General features: G+C 42.0%; 1 protein-coding gene across 14 annotated transcripts in view; it reads right to left on the reverse strand.

The window, feature by feature from the left end:
* Positions 1-19141, reverse strand: part of LOC135101291 (jmjC domain-containing protein 8-like) — a 194238-nt gene that overhangs the window by 52372 nt on the left and 122725 nt on the right. For 2 of the 14 annotated variants that reach the window (XM_064005017.1, XM_064005002.1), the window contains exon 1: positions 9796-9932. The exons of 2 other annotated variants lie outside the window; for them this stretch is intronic. The gene's annotated coding sequence lies outside the window, so the exon portion shown is untranslated. 10 more of the 14 variants (XM_064005016.1, XM_064004999.1, XM_064005009.1 and 7 more) reach the window with 9 other exon arrangements.

The raw sequence follows: 19141 nt of genomic DNA on the forward strand, positions 1-19141 counted from the left end.
AATCCCTCCTCAGGATCCCCCCAAGCGAAGGTGCCTCTGGCGTTTTGCCTCTGCTAGTTGGGGGGACCTGAGGAGATATTTTGCCGATTTTCCTTGGAATGACTACTGCTTCCATGTCAGAGACCTGTCTTTGTGTGCTGAGTGTACAACAGAAGTGATAGTGTCTGGCATGGAGGCATATATTCCTCACTCTTTTTCTCAACCTAAACCTTCTAAACCTTGGTTTAACATAGCTTGTTCTTGTGCTGTACATGATAGAGAGGTGGCCCTCCTTTATTTCAACTAGATGGCACCACTGCTATCACATTTATTTCTAAAGCTGAACTCTTCACTCGAACCTTTCCTAAAAACTCTACCTTGGACGATTCTGGGCTTGCTCCTACCTTTCCTCACCTGACTACTTCATGCTACCTATTAAAATTCTTCACAATGATGTTTTCCATACCCTCACTGGCCTAAATCCTCGGAAGGCTTATGGACCTGATGGGGTCCCTCCTATTGTTCTCCGAAACTGTGCCTCTGTGCTTGCACCTTGCCTAGTCAAACTCTTTCAGCACTGTCTGTCAACATCTACTTTTCCTTCTTGCTGGAAGTTTGCCTACATTCACCCTGTTCCTAAAAAGGGTGACCGTTCTAATCCCTCAAACTACCGTCTTATTGCTTTAATTTCCTGCCTATCTAAATAAAGTTTTTGAATCTATCCTCAACAGGAAGATTCTTAAACATCTATCACTTCACAACCTTCTATCTGATCACCAGTATGGGTTCCATCAAGGCCGCTCTACTGATCTTCTGGCTTTCCTTACTGAGTCTTGGTCATCCTCTTTTAGAGATTTTATAGATCCTTTTCTGGGACTGGCATCTCAGTGGGCTTTTTTTATTTATTGAATTTTTGTTGCCATTTGCCAGTGTCCCTCCTACACAAAAAAAAAAAAACCTTCCTGTGTGTTTGTATGTTGTGTGGTCAGTGTTCAAGTCACTTTGTATTCCTGATTTGTGTTAAATGTATTTTGTGTTGGCTGAGGCTGCTCAGCCATAGAGGACTTGAGTCATTAGCAGTGTAGTGAAATTTCCTTCCTCCTTAGGCCATAGTCAGGACTGCTGTCAAGGAGTCTGTAAACAATGCTACTCTGCTAGAGTGTTATAATACCTCGCCGGAAGTGGGTGGTCCATTATGAGGGTGATATTCCCCCAGGGTATTATACCTCAACCTCATTTGTGTGGTTGCTCGTTACAATTATTTCTTTCTAGGTGTGGTTGGCGATTCTCCCCCAGCTGGTGGAGTTTGTTATAGTTATTGTATTTCCCTTGTCTCTAGGTGGGTAAAACAGACTGACAACCTCAGGAGTGTGACCTGGCATTACAACTGTTGTTAAGGAGGATGCATTAGTCAAAAGTGGACCCATATTTAGCCCTGCAGCCAGTCACATAGGAGGTGACTAGGGGGAAACTGGCCCAGGTGTGGCAACTTTGTGAAGTGGCTGGAAACTGTGGTCATAAGAATACACACACACACACACACACACACACACACACACACACACACACACACACACACATATATATATATATATATATATATATATATATATATATATATATATATATATATATATATATATATATATATATATATATATATATATATATATATATATATATATATATATATATATATATATATATATATATATATATATATATATATATATATATATATATATATATATATTTATATACATACATATATATATATATATATATATATATATATATATATATATATATATATATATATATATATATATATATATATATATATATATATATATATATATATATATGTGTGTGTGTGTATACACACACACACACACATATATATATATATATATATATATATATATATATATATATATATATATATGTGTGTGTGTGTGTATATACACACACACACACACACACACACACACACACATATATATATATATATATATATATATATATATATATATATATATATATATATATATATATATATATATATATATATATATATATATATATATATATTCTTTTTTTATGTAGGAGAGACACTGGCCAAGGGCAACAAAAATCCAATAAAGAAAAAAAGCCCACTAAGATGCCAGTCCCAGAAAAGGGTCCAAAGCAGTAGTCAAAAATTGAAGGATAAGTGTCTTGAAATCTCTCTCTTGAAGGAATTAAAGTCATAGGAAGGTGAAAATACAGAAGCAGGCAGGGAGTTCCAGAGTTTACAAGAGAAAGGGATGAATGATTGAGAATAATGGTTAACTCTTGCATTAGAGAGGTGGACAGAATAGAGGTGAGAGAAAGAAGAAAGAAGGAAGACGTGTGCAGCGAGGCCATGGGAGGTTGGGTGGCATGCAATTAGCAAGATCAGAAGAGCAGTTAGCATGAAAATAGCAATAGAAGATAGCTAGAGATGCAACATTGTGGCAATGAGAGAGGGAGAGGCTGAAGACAGTCAGTTAGAGGAGAGGAGTTGATGAGATGAAAAGCTTTTGATTTCACACTGTCTAGAAGAGCAGTATGAGTGAAAACCCCCCAAAACATGTGAACCATACTCCATACATGGATGGATAAGGCCCTTGTATAGAGTTAGCAGCTGAGGGTTGAGAAAAACTGGCGGAGATGTCTCAGAACGCCTAACTTCATAGAAGCTGTTTTAGCTACAGATAAGATGTGAAGTTTCCAGTTCAGATTATAAGTAAAGGACAGACTGAGGATGTTCAGTGTGGAAGAGGGGGACAGTTGAGTGTCATTGAAGAAGAGGGGATAGTTGTCTGGAAGGTTATGTCAAGTTGATAGATGGAGGAATTGAGTTTTTGAGGCAGAGAACAATACCAAGTTAGCTCTGCCCCAATCAGAAATTTTAGAAAGATCAGAAGTCAGGCATTCTGTGGCTTTCCTGTGTGAAATATTTACTTCCTTAAAGGTTGGACGTCTATGAAAAGACGTGGAAAAGTACAGGGTGGTATCATCAGCGTAGAAGTAGATAGGACAAGAAGTTTGGTTTACAGGGTCATTGATGAATAGTAAGAAAAGAGTGGATGACAGGACAGAACCCTGAGGAACACTACTGTAAATAGATTTAGAAGAACAGGGACCATCTACCACAGCAGCAATAGAATGGTCAGAAAGGAAACTTGAGATGAAGTTACAGAGAGAAGGATGGAAGCCGTAGGAGGATAGTTTGGAAATCAAAGCTTTGTGCCAGACCCTATCAAAAGCTTTTGTTATATCCAAGGCAACAGCAAAAATTTCACCAAAATCTCTAAAAGAGGATGACCAAGACTTAGTAAGGAAAACCAGAGGATCACCAGTAGAGCGGCCATGACGGAACCCATAATGGTGATCAGATAGAAGATTGTGAAATGATAGATGTTTAAGAATCTTCCTGTTGAGGATAAATTAAAAAACTTTAGATAGGCAGGAAATTAAAGCAATAGGATGGTAGTTTGAGGGATTAGAATGGTCACCCTTTTTAGGAACAGGCTGAATGTAAGCAAACTTCCAGCAAGAAGGAAAGGTAGATGTTGACAGACAGAGCTGAAAGAGTTTAACTAGGCAAGGTGTAAGCACAGAGGCATAGTTTCGGAGAACAATAGGAAGGATCCCATCAGGTCCATAAGCCTTCTGAGGGTTTAGGCCAGCGAGGTCATGGAAAACATCATTGCAAAGAATTTTAATAAGTAGTATGAAGCAGTCAGAGGGTGGAGCAGAATGAGGAACAAGCCCTGAATTGTCCAAGGTAGAGTTTTTAGCAATCGTCCAAGGTTGAGTTTTTAGCAAAGATTTGAGTGAAGAGTTCAGCTTTAAAGATAGATGTGATAGCAGTGGTGCCATCTGGTTGAAATAAAGGAGGGAAAGAAGAAGAAGCAAAGTTATTGGAGATATTTTTTGGCTAGATGCTAGAAGTCATGAGGGGAGTTAGATCTTGAAAGATTTTGACACTTTCTGTTAATGAAGGAGTTTTTGGCTTGTTGGAAAACAGACTTGGCATGGTTCCAGGCAGAAATATAATGTGCATGAGATTCTGGTGATGGAAGGCTTAAGTACCTTTTGTGGGCCACCTCTCTATCATGTATAGAATAAGAACAAGCTGTATTAAACCAAGGTTTGGAAGGTTTAGGTCGAGAAAAAGAGTAAGGAATGTATGCCTCCATGCCAAACACTACCATCTCTGTTATGCACTTGGCACACAAAGATGGGTCTATGGCATGGAAGCAGTAGTCATTCCAAGGAATATCAACATAATATAATATAATATATATATATATATATATATATATATATATATATATATATATATATATATATATATATATATATATATATATATATATAGTGGAACCTTGGTTCTAGAACTTGATTCGTTCCTGAATATCATTTGAAATCTAAAACGTTCGAAAACCAAAACTATTTTTTTCATAGGAATCAATATAAAATGGATTAATCTGTTCCCCGTCTTTTTTTTTTTTTTAATATAATTTGAAATCTAAAATGTTCGAAAACGAAAACTATTTTTCTCATAGGAATCAATGTAAAATGGATTAATCAGTTCTCCGTCTTTGTGCCTTAGGACGGATGCTCCCACAGCCAAGATGGGTGTTTCACAACATCTCCAAATTACTTATCCAGAAAGGTTGTATTGAATGAACTTAGAGACACAGAACTCATCAGAAGATAACTCCTGAGTGCCAAAAACTGTTTACATTGAGGCTTTTCAACAGGATCACATTTATCTCATTTCAAAGATTGAATTACTATCTTACACTCAGTGTCTCTCCTCTAAATATATAAAAATGAAGTAAATATTTATAAAAACTATAAATTACCATATTTGATGTCTTAAAAGACACATAGGCTTTATGAGATGCACCTCAGTTTGGGCAGGCATTGAGAGGGGAAAAAAAAAAAAAGATAAATAAGTGGGTTTAAGTCCTGAATATGAAGTGAAGGGTTTCATCTGATATTTGAAGCCCTCTCATATGTACTATTCAGATCCTTATTAGATCCCAATATTGTACATTTAAAAACTTTACTATCTGCTAGGACCTACCTACACTAGTCCTTAGACCAATCCTGCTGTGAGATGTAAACAAATATGGAGTAGGCAGTGACATCATCAGAGCCAAGAGGGGAAATAAAGTTTGTACATAATATTTTTTACCATCATTCTACAGGTAATCCTAGTTGTATTATTTTAGTGTATTTTCAAGGCAAAAGGATGTGTGAAAATAGATTTACCTTATTCTCTAAAATGTATTTTTATCTCAAACATTCGGCACAAACCACCACCACGAGCCGCCCCACTTCATGACACTTTCTTAATTTATAAATTCTCTTTTGTTAGGCAGTAAGCTAGCTTCAAGTTTTGTTGAACATGTATGCAAGGTAAGAATGTTAAAAGATAGGAGCAATTCCATTTGTATGAAGGTGTGTCTTATCTCAAGGAATAATGGCATCATACTAAGAAACACGGTGAATCTTGCGCATGTTGCCAGGTTTGGTATGTAACTGACAATGATTTTGTTTTGGTACATGCAATGGAAGCATCATCACTTAATTTCTTCCCGACTGGTGTTATTTTATGTAAATTACTGGTAAGTACGTCCTGTTATACATTGTTACCTTGCAAAAAAAATTGTTTTTGTGGTGTAGAAGTGATGATTACTTTGATCATGTGCGAAGATGTTTGGGGTTTAATTTAAGGGCCACTGTTGCCACAGACTTATCACTAGCCACTGCCCCAAAGCTAAACTTTGGCCTTATAAGATGTACGCTAATTTTCTGAGACTTTTTTTTTAAAGGCGTCTTATAAGACATCAAATACGGTAGTAATAAACAGCAGCTTATGCTTTGTCTTTTAACATTTGAAAACAAGTAACCTTGTTCTAGAACTGAATTATAGTATGGCAACTGAAGCAATTATGAGTTCAAAATTTTGTTCGAAAATCAATTTGTTCGAAAAGAGAGGAGTTTGCTAACCAAGGTTCCACTATAGTTTAAATCATTAAATATTTTACTCTCAATATAACACTTTAATAATTTTTGTATTGCTGTCCACAGCTATGTTTGTCAGGGCCCAAAATCCTGGATTGTTTAAAGGTTGTTCATATGAAAATAACAATTTTTATATTTGCATGTATTAATTATTTGTGTTAGAGGCTAACTGACATCATTGTCCACAGAGAGAAGGATGTAAAATTTTCTTTGCCAATTAGTTATTATTATTTTTTGAAGGGTGAGAAACAAAATTTACAAAGTAAACAGATTAGGAAAATTGTTCTTTGATAAGGTAGAAGTCGATTGTGTGTGATACACACACAATTGAATGTAACACCTACACAATTAGGATGTTTTTTGTTTAATAAAAAATTAAGGTAAACCTCCTGAGGCAGCAGTTAATTGTTATAACACATTAATTTAAATGTTATAATCATGAACTGATTAGTTATCATTGTTCTTGGTATAGGAGGTCCCAACAACCCTAAGCTAACAGTATTAATTTTTAGAAAATCATTGTGAGCCAGGAGAGAGAGAAATTACTTGAAAACTATTTGTTATTTAGAAGCTAACATCAGTGAAACTCAATCTGGTTGTCATGGAGTTTTCTGTTGCCTTAGAGACTTCTGGCTTAAATGCTACCATATAAAGCAAGGTCAGAATTATTTGGCTGAAACCTTGGCTAATGGCAGCTAATCTAGTACTTTTGTATCTATTAACAATGGCTAAATCAAAACTAAATTGACCAATAAACTAAATCAAAGCAAAAGAAATTCAATACCAACTTTAAATAAATACCACAATATTCAATTAAACCTTTTAATTAAAGAAAAAATATCAATCAACTTTTAACCTCAACCCCTCCCCAACCAAGTGACAATAGGTGAAAGGGATGAAGGTGGTGTTCTGCATTTTTACTCAGTGGTATAATGGAATTATGTGCACTAAAATTCATATCTATCAAAGTTACTGCATAACTTTTACATTGCTAGACATGCATAGCGAATGTTTTTGTGTGTGTATATGTGTGTATTTACCTAGTTGTTTTACAGGAAAAGAGCTATGCTTGTGCTGTCCTGTCTTCATATCTATAAGCATCCAGCTTAACTTTAAATTCATGAATGTTTTTTGCTTGTACCACTGTTTCATCTAAGTTGTTTCATATTTCTATGCTTCTATTTGGGAAACCATATTTCTTGACATCTCTTCTACTTGCTGTTTTCCTCAATTTCACTCCATGTCCTCTTGTATCTCTTGAGTCCCACACAAATAAGTCTTCTTTGTCAACTTGATCCTTACCCTTTAAAACTCTGTATATAGCAATCAGGTCCCCTCTTTCTCTTCTCTCTTGTAATGATAGAAGGTTCAATCTCCTTAATTTTTCTTCATAGGTTAAATCTCTCAAACTTGGTACCAATTTGGTTGCAGCTCTTTGGATCCTTTTTATTTTCCTTATTTCCTTTTTATTATGGGGTGACCAAACAATTGTGGCATATTCCAGTTTTGGTTTTGGTCAAATCACATATTACATCAACTTTTTCATCATCTCTTCATTCATGTAAGCAAATGCCCCTTTCATCTTTCTTAGTAACTCATATGTTTCCCCAACTATTTTGTTTACATGATTTTCTGGTGATAAATTATCACTTATTGTATTGTAGTGTGTGTGTGTGTGTGTGTGTGTGTGTGTGTGTGTGTGTGTGTGTGTGTGTGTGTGTGTGTGTGTGTGTGTGTGTGTGTGTGTGTGTGTGTGTGTGTGTGCGTGCATGTGTGCGTGCGCCAATCTAGTGATGTAAAAGTGATCATATATCTTGTCAGAGAGAGAGAGAGAGAGAGAGAGAGAGAGAGAGAGAGAGAGAGAGAGAGAGAGAGAGAGAGAGAGAGAGAGAGAGAGAGAGAGAGAGAGAGAGAGAGAGAGAGAGAGAGAGAGAGAGAGAGAGAGAGAGAGAATTATGGGTGTAATATTGATGTGTGGTTTGTGATATAATGTTGATATGTGGTTTGTGATATATATATATATATATATATATATATATATATATATATATATATATATATATATATATATATATATATATATATATATATATATATATATATATATATATACATGGTTTTATTGCTGTTTCAATCAATACACCATATGTAATTGTAGTCCCTTGCAGGGTCTACATCTCACTGTTTGGAGCATTTCTAGTTCCATTTTACCCTGTTGGAAATTAACAATAAGTTTACTTTATGGAGGCATCCAGGGGGGGGTGAAGCTGCCCCCGTCTCCCCTCCCCCCCTCCAGTTAGGCTACAAAATAATAGATTAGGTTAATTTATCTTATGGGTTGATCCAGGGGAGCCAAAACCTCCTTAGTTAGAGGGTTACAGAAAAGTTTGATAGGTTACTTGGTAATTGTCTAGAGTCCTTACCGGGCCTTATTACTGGTCTATTCACTTCAATTCTTTTACACATACCTTCACATGCACCTAAAACATCATTTTAAAGTGGGGGACAAATGCCCCCTTCCCTCTAGTCCAGCAAAATTGGGGACATGTGGGAATGCGGGGTTTTTGGGTGGGGGAGACATAAATCAGCGAGCGATTTTCGGCCTTTCCACTGCCCCTGTAGGTTAGGTTAGGTTAGGTTAGGTTAGGTTAGGTTAGGTTAGGTTATGTTTGTTAGGTTAGGAGCTTCAGGTCCAGTGCAGCATCACTCGCTCACAAACACCTCATCCAAAACCAATAGATGATTGATTCTATGTTTACTTTTTTAAAAACACCATTCAACACCAAGTATGGATCTTTCTATATAGTTAAAACGTATCCAATACCGTAACCTAACCTAACCTAACCTAACCTAACCTACAGGGGCAGTGGAAAGGCCGAAAATCGCTCGCTGATTTATGTCTCCCCCACCCAAAAACCCCGCCTTCCCACATGTCCCCAATTTTGCTGGACTAGAGGGAAGGGGGCATTTGTCCCCCACTTTAAAATGATGTTTTAGGTGCATGTGAAGGTATGTGTAAAAGAATTGAAGTGAATAGACCAGTAATAAGGCCCGGTAAGGACTCTAGACAATTACCGGTTACTTTACCTAATGCACACAATTTACCTAAAGCACACAGACAGACAGAGCCACTGCCTTCTTTACCCCAAAACACACACACACACACACACACACACACACACACAGCACATCTAGCCATGTAAAAGTGATCATATATCTTGTCTGGAGAGAGAGAGAGAGAGAGAGAGAGAGAGAGAGAGAGAGAGAGAGAGAGAGAGAGAGAGAGAGAGAGAGAGAGAGAGAGAGAGAGAGAGAGAGAGAGAGAGAGAGAGAGAGAGAGAGAGAGAGACTGTGCACATTTAGCGACATAATTGTGATCATATATCTTATCTAGAGATAAGATATATGATCACAATTATCTTCGCTTGACCCAGTAACACCGCAAGCCACTAAAAAGAAGAAAAAAAAACACACACACAACTGGCAACTCAGACCTGCTGGACACGGCCCAGCCAGCCAGGGACAATACCTCTACACTAGTGTTCATTAGAACTCTTCCTGGTCCTTATGAGCTGGCTGCTGAACTTTCCAGGCACCTCCTAGCAGGCACCAACCTTAAATCACATCAGTACGCAGAGGCAGCCGTTGCCCGTGTCATCGTCTTGTTCACCGAAAAATCCAGGTTAAATAAGCCTCCACGGTATAAACACCTTTAAACATCGCCCCTCCTTGGATATTATATCATCTTACCATAACGCGCACTGTGTTACTGTGCATTCACGAATCCACAAATATTCTCTTTTCAATAATAGCAGTAACTAGCCCCGTATTCAACTACAGTAATATAAAAATAAGTATAAACATGTAAAACTAAATGACAAACCGACTAACGGAAACTGATTTTGATCTTGATCTTACAGGTCTTGATCTTGATCTTACAGGAGGCTCAGGATTACTCCTAAGCCATGCCCTTATATCGGCACTCCTGTAGGGGGGGGGGGGGAAGAACGACAAACAGAAAACGGCATACAGAGTCATACAGTATCTATCACACCACTAGTTCCTACATCTAGCACGTCACATATTTTATTTTTTTTTTTCCAGGAATCCTTTCACAGCCTCAATCATCCTTTCATTCGTCTCCCCACACAGTCCCAGTAGCAATATCATCCATTCCCTTCCTATCTTCTCCACTCTAGCATGCCCTAATTCCCTAAGCACCACTTGCATCATCTCATTCCAGTCTCTGGAATACTTCACACACTCCAGCACTTTGTGCTCCACCGTCTCATCGTCTCCCATATCACACATCTGGCACACTTTGCTGTGGGACTCGTATCATCTGTAACTCCTTGCGTTCACATCCATACATTGTGCCCTCGCTCGGAAATTATCACAGCCCAGGCTTCCCTCATACCACTTTCCATACATTGGGGCCCTTTTCTCTATATACCACTCCAAAGTACTCTTATGTTCCATCTTATTCCTCCATTCACTCAGTCCCACATGCTTCACCACCCTGTCTATCTTATTTTTCCACTTTCTTACATCCCATTATAAACCCTCCTCATTTCTGACAATCATACTCCAGTTACTCTCAACATGCCTTCCTTCAACTCAATGAAAAGCCCAACTACTTTCCCAACCACTCTTTACTATCATCTTAACACACTTCTTCACCCACCTGCTGCTCCTGACATTCCACAAAAACACCTTTCTCACTACTCTCGCATCATCCATTCACTCTAATCTAGCTTTGTACCTCAAGGTTGCTTTGCATGTTTCTCTCTAAAAGTACTCCAACCCATGTTCCCTCTCAAGGCCTCTATTGCTGCTTACCTTGGTGCATTAAATACCTTCCTTGCCGCTCTATTCTGTCTTACTTCTAACTTTTCTAATTCATTTTCATTCCACACAATCATATCCATACCATACATAATGCTCGGAACAGCCACGCTCTTCCAAACTTCTCGCAGCACGTCATATTTACTTGTTCTCATCCTTGTTGCACTTTCTAGACAACCCACCCACTGGTTCACCAAGCTTATCTTTTCATTCTTTGCCTTCACACAGCCATTCGGACTCACCCACAATCGTAGGTAGTTGTATTCATCTGTCTGTTGCATTACATTTCCTTCCAGTCTCCAAACTGAATTTCTCTCATCCTCTGATCATAACCTTGCTTTTCTTTCTGCTAAATCTCACACCAAAGTCCCTTCCATGCCCATCAAGCAAATTTTACGGCTCATCTGCCGATTCACTCATAACCACATCATCTGCATAAAAAAGCACACATATCTTATCATTCCCCACACTCACTCCCCACATTCATTCTTCTCATTCTGGCTGCTAACTCCTCTGTATACAAGCTAAAAGGGGTTGGTGACAAAATACAGCCTTGCCTAACTCGTCTCTCACTCTTTATCCAGTCTGATTCTATATCTCCTAGTCTGTATCTAGCTCTTGTGTTCACATACATACTTCATACTATGTTATCTACCTTTGCACTCAACCCAATCTTTCCTAAGACTCTACCTAGCATTTCTCTATTCACTCCATCATATGCTTTCTCTGTGTCTAGAACTCCTAAGTACAGTTTACTAACATTCTTCTTCTTTCTCTCAATTATTTCTTTCACCACAAATATGTTATCTTCTGCTCTTCTGTCCACATGTAATCCATTCTGTTCTTCACCTAACACTCCAGCTCTCTCAATCCACTTACACAGTGTAGATGAAGACCACAACTAACCAAAAACTCCTTCATTAACAGAAAATGTCAAAACCTTTCAAGATCTAACTCCCCTGGCATCTAGCCAAAAATATCTCCAATAACTTTGCTTCTTCTTCTTTCCCTCCTCTACTTCAACCAGATGGCACCACTGCTATCACATCTATTTCTAAAGCTGAACTCTTTGCTCAAACCTTTGCTAAAAGCTCTACCTTGGACGATTCTGGGCTTGTTCCTCCCTCTCCTCCACCCTCTGACTACTTCATGTCACCTATTAAAATTCTTCGCAATGATGTTTTCCATGCCCTCACTGGCCTAAACCCTTGGAAGGCTTATGGACCTGATGGGATCCCTCCTATTGTTCTCCGAAACTGTGCCTCCGTGATTGCACCTTGCCTAGTCAAACTCTTTCAGCTCTGTCTGTCAACATCTACCTTTCCTTCTTGCTGGAAGTTTGCCTACATTCAAACTGTTCCTAAAAAAGGTGACCGTTCTAATCCCTCAAACTACCGTCCTATTGCTTTAATTTCCTGCCTATCTAAAGTTTTTCAGTCTATCCTCAACGGGAAGATTCTTAAACATCTATCACTTTACAACCTTCTATCTGATCGCCAGTATGGGTTCCGTCAAGGCCGCTCTACTGGTGATCTTCTGACTTTCCTTACTGAGTCTTGGTTATCCTCTTTTAGAGATTTTGGTGAAACTTTTGCTGTTGCCTTGGACATATCAAAAGCTTTTGATAGAGTCTGGCACAAAGCTTTGATTTCCAAACTACCCTCCTACGGTTTCTATCCTTCTCTCTGTAACTTCATCTCAAGTTTCCTTTCTGACCGTTCTATTGCTGCTGTGGTAGACGGTCACTGTTCTTCTCCTAAATCTATTAACAGTGGTGTTCCTCAGGATTCTGTCCTGTCACCAACTCTCTTCTTATTATTCATTAATGATCTTCTAAACCAAACTTCTTGTCCTATCCACTCCTACGCTGATGATACCACCCTGTACTTTTCCACGTCTTTTCATAGACGTCCAACCCTTCAGGAGGTAAACATAGCACGCAGGGAAACCACAGAACGCCTGACTTCTGATATTTCTAAAATTTCTGATTGGGGCAGAGCAAACTTGGTATTGTTCAATGCCTCAAAAACTCAATTTCTCCATCTATCAACTCGACACAACCTTCCAGACAACTATCCCCTCTTCTTCAATGACACTCAACTGTCCCACTCTTCTACACTGAACATCCTCGGTCTGTCCTTTACTTATAATCTGAACTGGAAACTTCACATCTCATCTCTAGCTAAAACAGCTTCTATGAAGTTAGGTGTTCTGAGATGTCTCCGCCAGTTTTTCTCACCCCCCCAGCTGCTAACTCTGTACAAGGGCCTTATCCGTCCATGTATGGAGTATGCTTCACATGTCTGGGGGGGTTCCACTCATACTGCTCTTCTAGACCGGGTGGAATCAAAAGCTTTTCGTCTCATCAACTCCTCTCCTCTGACTGACTGTCTTCAGCCTCTCTCTCACCGCCGCAATGTTGCATATCTAGCTGTCTTCTACCGCTATTTTCATGCTAACTGCTCTTCTGATCTTGCTAACTGCATGCCTCCCCTCCTTCCGCGGCCTCGCTGCACGAGACTTTCTTCTTTCTCTCACCCCTATTCTGTCCACCTCTCTAACGCAAGAGTTAACCAGTATTCTCAATCATTCATCCCTTTCTCTGGTAAACTCTGGAACTCCCTGCCTGCTTCTGTATTTCCACCTTCCTATGACTTGAATTCCTTCAAGAGGGAGGTTTCAAGACACTTATCCACCAATTTTTGACCACTGCCTTGACCCTTTTACGGGACTGGCATTTCAGTGGGCATTTTTTTTTATTGATTTTTGTTGCTGTTGGCCAGTGTCCTTCTTACATAAAAAAAAAAAAGGTGCATCGAAGCAACACTCTCCTTGTGGGTGCATCGAGGCAACACTCTCCTTATGGGTGCATCGACGCAAACCTTCTCTCCTAGTGGCTGCATCGAGGCAACACTCTCCTTGTGGCTGCATCGAGGCAACACTCTCCTTGAGGCTGCATTGAGGCAACACTCTCCTTGAGGCTGCATCGAGGCAACACTCTCCCTGAGGCTGCATCGAGGCAACACTCTCCTTGTGGCTGCATCGAGGCAACACTCTCCTTGTGGCTGGATCGAGGCAACACTCTCCTTGTGGCTGCATCGAGGCAACACTCTCCTTGTGGCTGCATCGAGGCAACACTCACCTTGTGGCTTCATCGAAGCAACACTCACCTTGTGGCTGCATCGAGGCAACACTCTCCTTGTGGCTGCATCGAGGCAACACTCTAATTGTAGCTGCATCGAGGCAACACTCTCCTTGTGGGTGCATCGAGGCAACACTCTCCTTGTGGGTGCATCGAGGCAACACTCTCCTTGTGGCTGCATCAAGGCAACACTCTCGTTGTGGCTGCATCGAGGCAACACTCTGCCTCGATGCACCCACAAGGAGAGTGTTGCCTCGATGTACCTGTTGCCTCGATGCAGCCACAAGGAAAGTGTTGCCTCGATGTAGCCACGACGAGAGTGTTGCCTCGATGCACATGCTGCCTCGATGCACCCACAAGGAGAGTGTTGTCTCGATGCACCCACAAGGAGAGTGTTGCCTCGATGCACCCACAAGGAGAGTGTTGCCTCGATGCACCCACAAGGAGAGTGTTGCCTCGATGCACCCACAAGGAGAGTGTTGCCTCGATGCACCCACAAGGAGAGTGTTGCCTCGATGCACCCACAAGGAGAGTGTTGCCTCGATGCACCCACAAGGAGAGTGTTGCCTCGATGTAGCCACAAAGAGAGTGTTGCCTCGATGCAGCCGAAAGGAGAGTGTTGCCTCGATGCACATGTTTCCTCGATGCAGCCACAAGGAGAGTGTTGCCTCGATGTAGCCACGACGAGAGTGTTGCCTCGATGCACATGTTGCCTCAATGCACCCACATGGAGTGTTGTCTCGATGCACCCACAAGGAGAGTGTTGTCCCGATGCACCCACAAGGAGAGTGTTGCCTCGATGCACGCACAAGGAGAGTGTTGCCTCGATGCACCCACAAGGAGAGTGTTGCCTCGATGCAGACTCTAGGAGAGAGGGTTTGCGTCGATGCACCCACAAGGAGAGTGTTGCATCGATGCATCCACAGGGAGAGTGTTGCCTCCATGCACCAACAAGGAGTGTGTTGCTTCGATGCACCCACGACGAGAGTGTTGCCTCGATGCACCCACAAGGAGAGTGTTGCCTCGATGCAGCCTCAAGGAGAGTGTTGCCTCGATGCAGCCTCAAGGAGAGTGTTGCCTCGATGCAGCCACAAGGAGAGTGTTGCCTCGATGCAGCCACTAGGAGAGGAGGTTTGCGTCGATGCACCCCATAAGGAGAGTGTTGTCTCGATGCACCCACAAGGAGAGTGTTGCCTCGATGCACCTGTTGCCTCGATGCAGCCACAAGGAAAGTGTTGCCTCGATGTAGCCACGACGAGAGTGTTGCCTCGATGCACATGTTGCCTCGATGCACCCACAAGGAGAGTGTTGCCTCGATGCAGCCACACGGAGAGTGTTGCCTGGATGCAGCCACAAAGAGAGTGTTGCCTTGATGCAGCCAAAAGGAGAATGTAGCCACAAGGAGAGTGTTGCCTCGATGCAGCCACAAGGAGAGTGTTGCCTCGATTCACCCACAAGGAGAGTGTTGCCTCGATGCAGCCACAAGGAGAGTGTTGCCTCGATGCAGCCACTAGGAGAGTGTTGCCTCGATGCAGCCACTAGGAGAGTGTTGCCTCGATGCAGCCACAAGGAGAGTGTTGCCTCGATGCAGCCACTAGGAGAGTGTTGCCTCGATGCAGCCACTAGGAGAGTGTTGCCTCGATGCAGCCACAAGGAGAGTGTTGCCTCGATGCAGCCACAAGGAGAGTGTTGCCTCGATGCAGCCACAAGGAGAGTGTTGCCTCGATGCAGCCACAAGGAGAGTTTTGCCTCGATGCAGCCACAAGGAGAGTGTTGCCTCGATGCAGCCACAGCGAGAGTGTTGCCTCGATGCAGCCACAAGGAGAGTGTTGCCTCGATGCAGCCACAGCGAGAGTGTTGCCTCGATGCAGCCTCAAGGAGAGTGTTGCCTCGATGCAGCCACAAGGAGAGTTTTGCCTCAATGCAGCCACAAAGAGAGTTTTGCCTCGATGCAGCCACAAGGAAAGTGTTGCCTCGATGCACATGTTGCCTCAATGCAGCCAGAAGGAGAGTGTTGCCTCGATGCAGCCACAAGGAGAGTTTTGCCTCAATGCAGCCGCAAGGAGAGTGTTGCCTCGATGCAGGCGCAAGAAGAGTGTTGCCTTGATGCAGCAGCAAGGAGAGTCTTGCCTCGATGCAGCCGCAAAGAGAGTGTTGCCTCGATGCAGCTGCAAGGAGAGTGTTGCCTCGATGCAGCCACAAACAGAGTGTTGCCTCGATGCAGCCACAAGGAGAATGTTGCCTCGATGCACCGACAAGGAGAGTGTTGCCTCGATGCAGCCACAAGGAGAGTGTTGCCTCGATGCAGCCACAAGGAGAGTGTTGCCTCGATGCAGCCACAAGGAGAGTGCTGCCTCGATGCAGCCACAAGGTGAGTGTTGCTTCGATGCAGCCACAAGGAGAGTGTTGCCTCGATGCACCCACAAGGAGAGTGTTGCCTCGATGTAGCCACAAGGAGAGTGTTGCCTCGATGCAGCCACAAGGAGAATGTTGCCTCGATGCAGCCACAAGGAGAGTGTTGCCTCGATGCAGCCACAAGGAGAGTGTTGCCTCGATGCAGCCACAAGGAGAGTGCTGCCTCGATGCAGCCACAAGGTGAGTGTTGCTTCGATGCAGCCACAAGGAGAGTGTTGCCTCGATGCACCCACAAGGAGAGTGTTGCCTCGATGTAGCCACAAGGAGAGTGTTGCCTCGATGCAGCCACAAGGAGAATGTTGCCTCGATGCAGCCACAAGGAGAGTGTTGCCTCGATGCAGCCACAAGGAGAGTGTTGCCTCGATTCAGCCAGAAGGAGAGTGTTGCCTCGATGCAGCCACAAGGAGAGTGTTGCCTCGATTCAGCCAGAAGGAGAGTGTTGCCTCGATGCAGCCACAAGGAGAGTGTTGCCTCGATGCAGCCACAAGGAGAGTGTTGCCTCGATGCAGCCACTAGGAGAGTGTTGCCTCGATGTAGCCACAAGGAGAGTGTTGCCTCGATGCAGCCACTAGGAGAGTGTTACCTCGATGCAGCCACAAGGAGAGTGTTGCCTCGATGCAGCCACTAGGAGAGTGTTGCCTCGATGCAGCCACTAGGAGAGTATATCCTTGATGACCAACATATCCCGCCTTTAGGTAATTTCCTCAAATTTTCCTTGAAAACCTGCACATGAATATCAAGATAGGAATACTCGTATCACGATACTTCACCTCAGGAATGAAGCTGGCCATGCCAATTTTCGACGTATTTGGCGAGGAGTTAAGCATTTTGTTAAAGTCTTGTTGGATGTCTTATATAAGTTTTTAAATAATTATTAACAAAACGCACCTACGAAACTTGTTACCGAGCCACTGATATTACGTAACTGATATTACTTAAAGGTGAAGAGAAAAAATTACATTTCTGCAAAACACCTGACAACTGTTAATGAAAGAAAACTAATGATTTTCCAAGTATTCCAAGTATAAACCACCCAGCGTTCATTGTACAAGTGCAATCACAGTCCAAGCACATAACAGTTACTTATCTGATGTTATGTGCTTGACTAGAAATAGCCACCCGAGTCTCACTTCACTGTTATTTATATAAGTAACAATATAATCATGAAGGAACCATTTAACTTCTAACACGGCATGAGCCACCCACGACCTCACTTCGCCTCGTGCCTCGCCTCGTGCCTTCCATTAACCAGCACACTCCTCCCTCCCTCTCCTCCCTCCTCCCGCTCCTCACTCCTCCGTTCCTCTCCCGTTCCTCTCGCCTGCCTCCCTCACCCGCTCCTCACGCCTCCCTCCCTCATTCTCGAGCTCTCCTCCTACGTGGACCGTCTTTCTTTTCCTCCACGTCAATCAAATTCCCTCCATCAATCCTAACCTCCATTTCAGCCCACTTTACTTCCATCCCTCCCAATCAGCCCTCACTTTCGTCGCCGCCCTTACCTCCGTCTCCCTCACCTGCCCTTCCCTCTGTACTCGACACTCTCTCAGCGACAATCAACGCACACTCTCCATATTTACGGTGCAGCAAATGGCGGTGGTGGGCTTATTTGTACAGGAAGAGTGAGGGTGATCATTAACCTGCGTGACCCTTGCCTCGCTCTCTCCTTGCCCTCCTCTCCTCCACACTGCCCCTATCCATCCCTCCCCTTACCATGTCATACCCTTCTTTGCATCATATCTCCCCTATTTATTTCTTTCCCATTGTTCACCTTTTTTTTTCTGCTGTTTCTTACCTTTCTCTTACTTTTATGATTTCCATATTCATTTTTCTTTGTTTTATCATGCCTTTCTCTCATCCCTTTGCTTTCTCTATTCCTCCTGTCACCTTGTCCTCTACTTTTTCTACTCCTGCATTCTACCTTGTTCATTTTTCCTTGTTTTCCCTTATATTTATTTTTATTTCACTTCTCTTCCTCTTCTCCTTCCTTTATCTTACTTCAGTCTGCATCACCTCCCTTGTCTGCCTTGTTTTTGCTCCTCCTCCTCCTCCTCCTCTTTCTCCTCCTCCTCCTCCTCACCTTAGCGTCCTTCTGTTTTCATCTTTCCTTACACATCATTCATCATTTTCTCCCTCTCTTACCTCCCTCTCCTTAATTTTTTTTCCTCTTCTTCATTTGCATCAGTCTTCTTTATGTCCCTTGCCTTCCCTCACCCTTTATCTCTGCCCCTTCACGTTCCTCTCACCTTCCCTCACTCTTTCCTCACCCTTTATTTTTTCCTTCGTTCTTTTCCGTTGTCTTCGTAGTAACCATCCTCTCTCTCTCTCTCTCTCTCTCTCTCTCTCTCTCTCTCTCTCTCTCTCTCTCTCTCTCTCTCTCTCTCTCTCTCTCAAATGATATGATGCTCCTGTATTAAATTGTATTTTAAATTCAGTTAAATTTCACTTCAGTTCAGTTAAGTATTTTAAATTCAGTTTACTATTTTTCATTGTTCCTCTTCTTTTGTCTTGAACTGCAAGCCTGAATTTTAATGGAATTTACTTAATAATGTTCGATGACATGATGTGGGCGATGACCTGGAACAACATAAATTTTACTCATTATTTTTTATCCTTTTTCTAGTTTTTTTTTCTTTTTTGTATTTTTTACATTTTGATTTATTTTCCGACTATTGCTATTATATCTCTTTTTCCCTC

This window comes from Scylla paramamosain, chromosome 6 (assembly GCF_035594125.1).
Source record: "Scylla paramamosain isolate STU-SP2022 chromosome 6, ASM3559412v1, whole genome shotgun sequence".
In the NCBI taxonomy this organism is placed as follows: domain Eukaryota; kingdom Metazoa; phylum Arthropoda; class Malacostraca; order Decapoda; family Portunidae; genus Scylla; species Scylla paramamosain.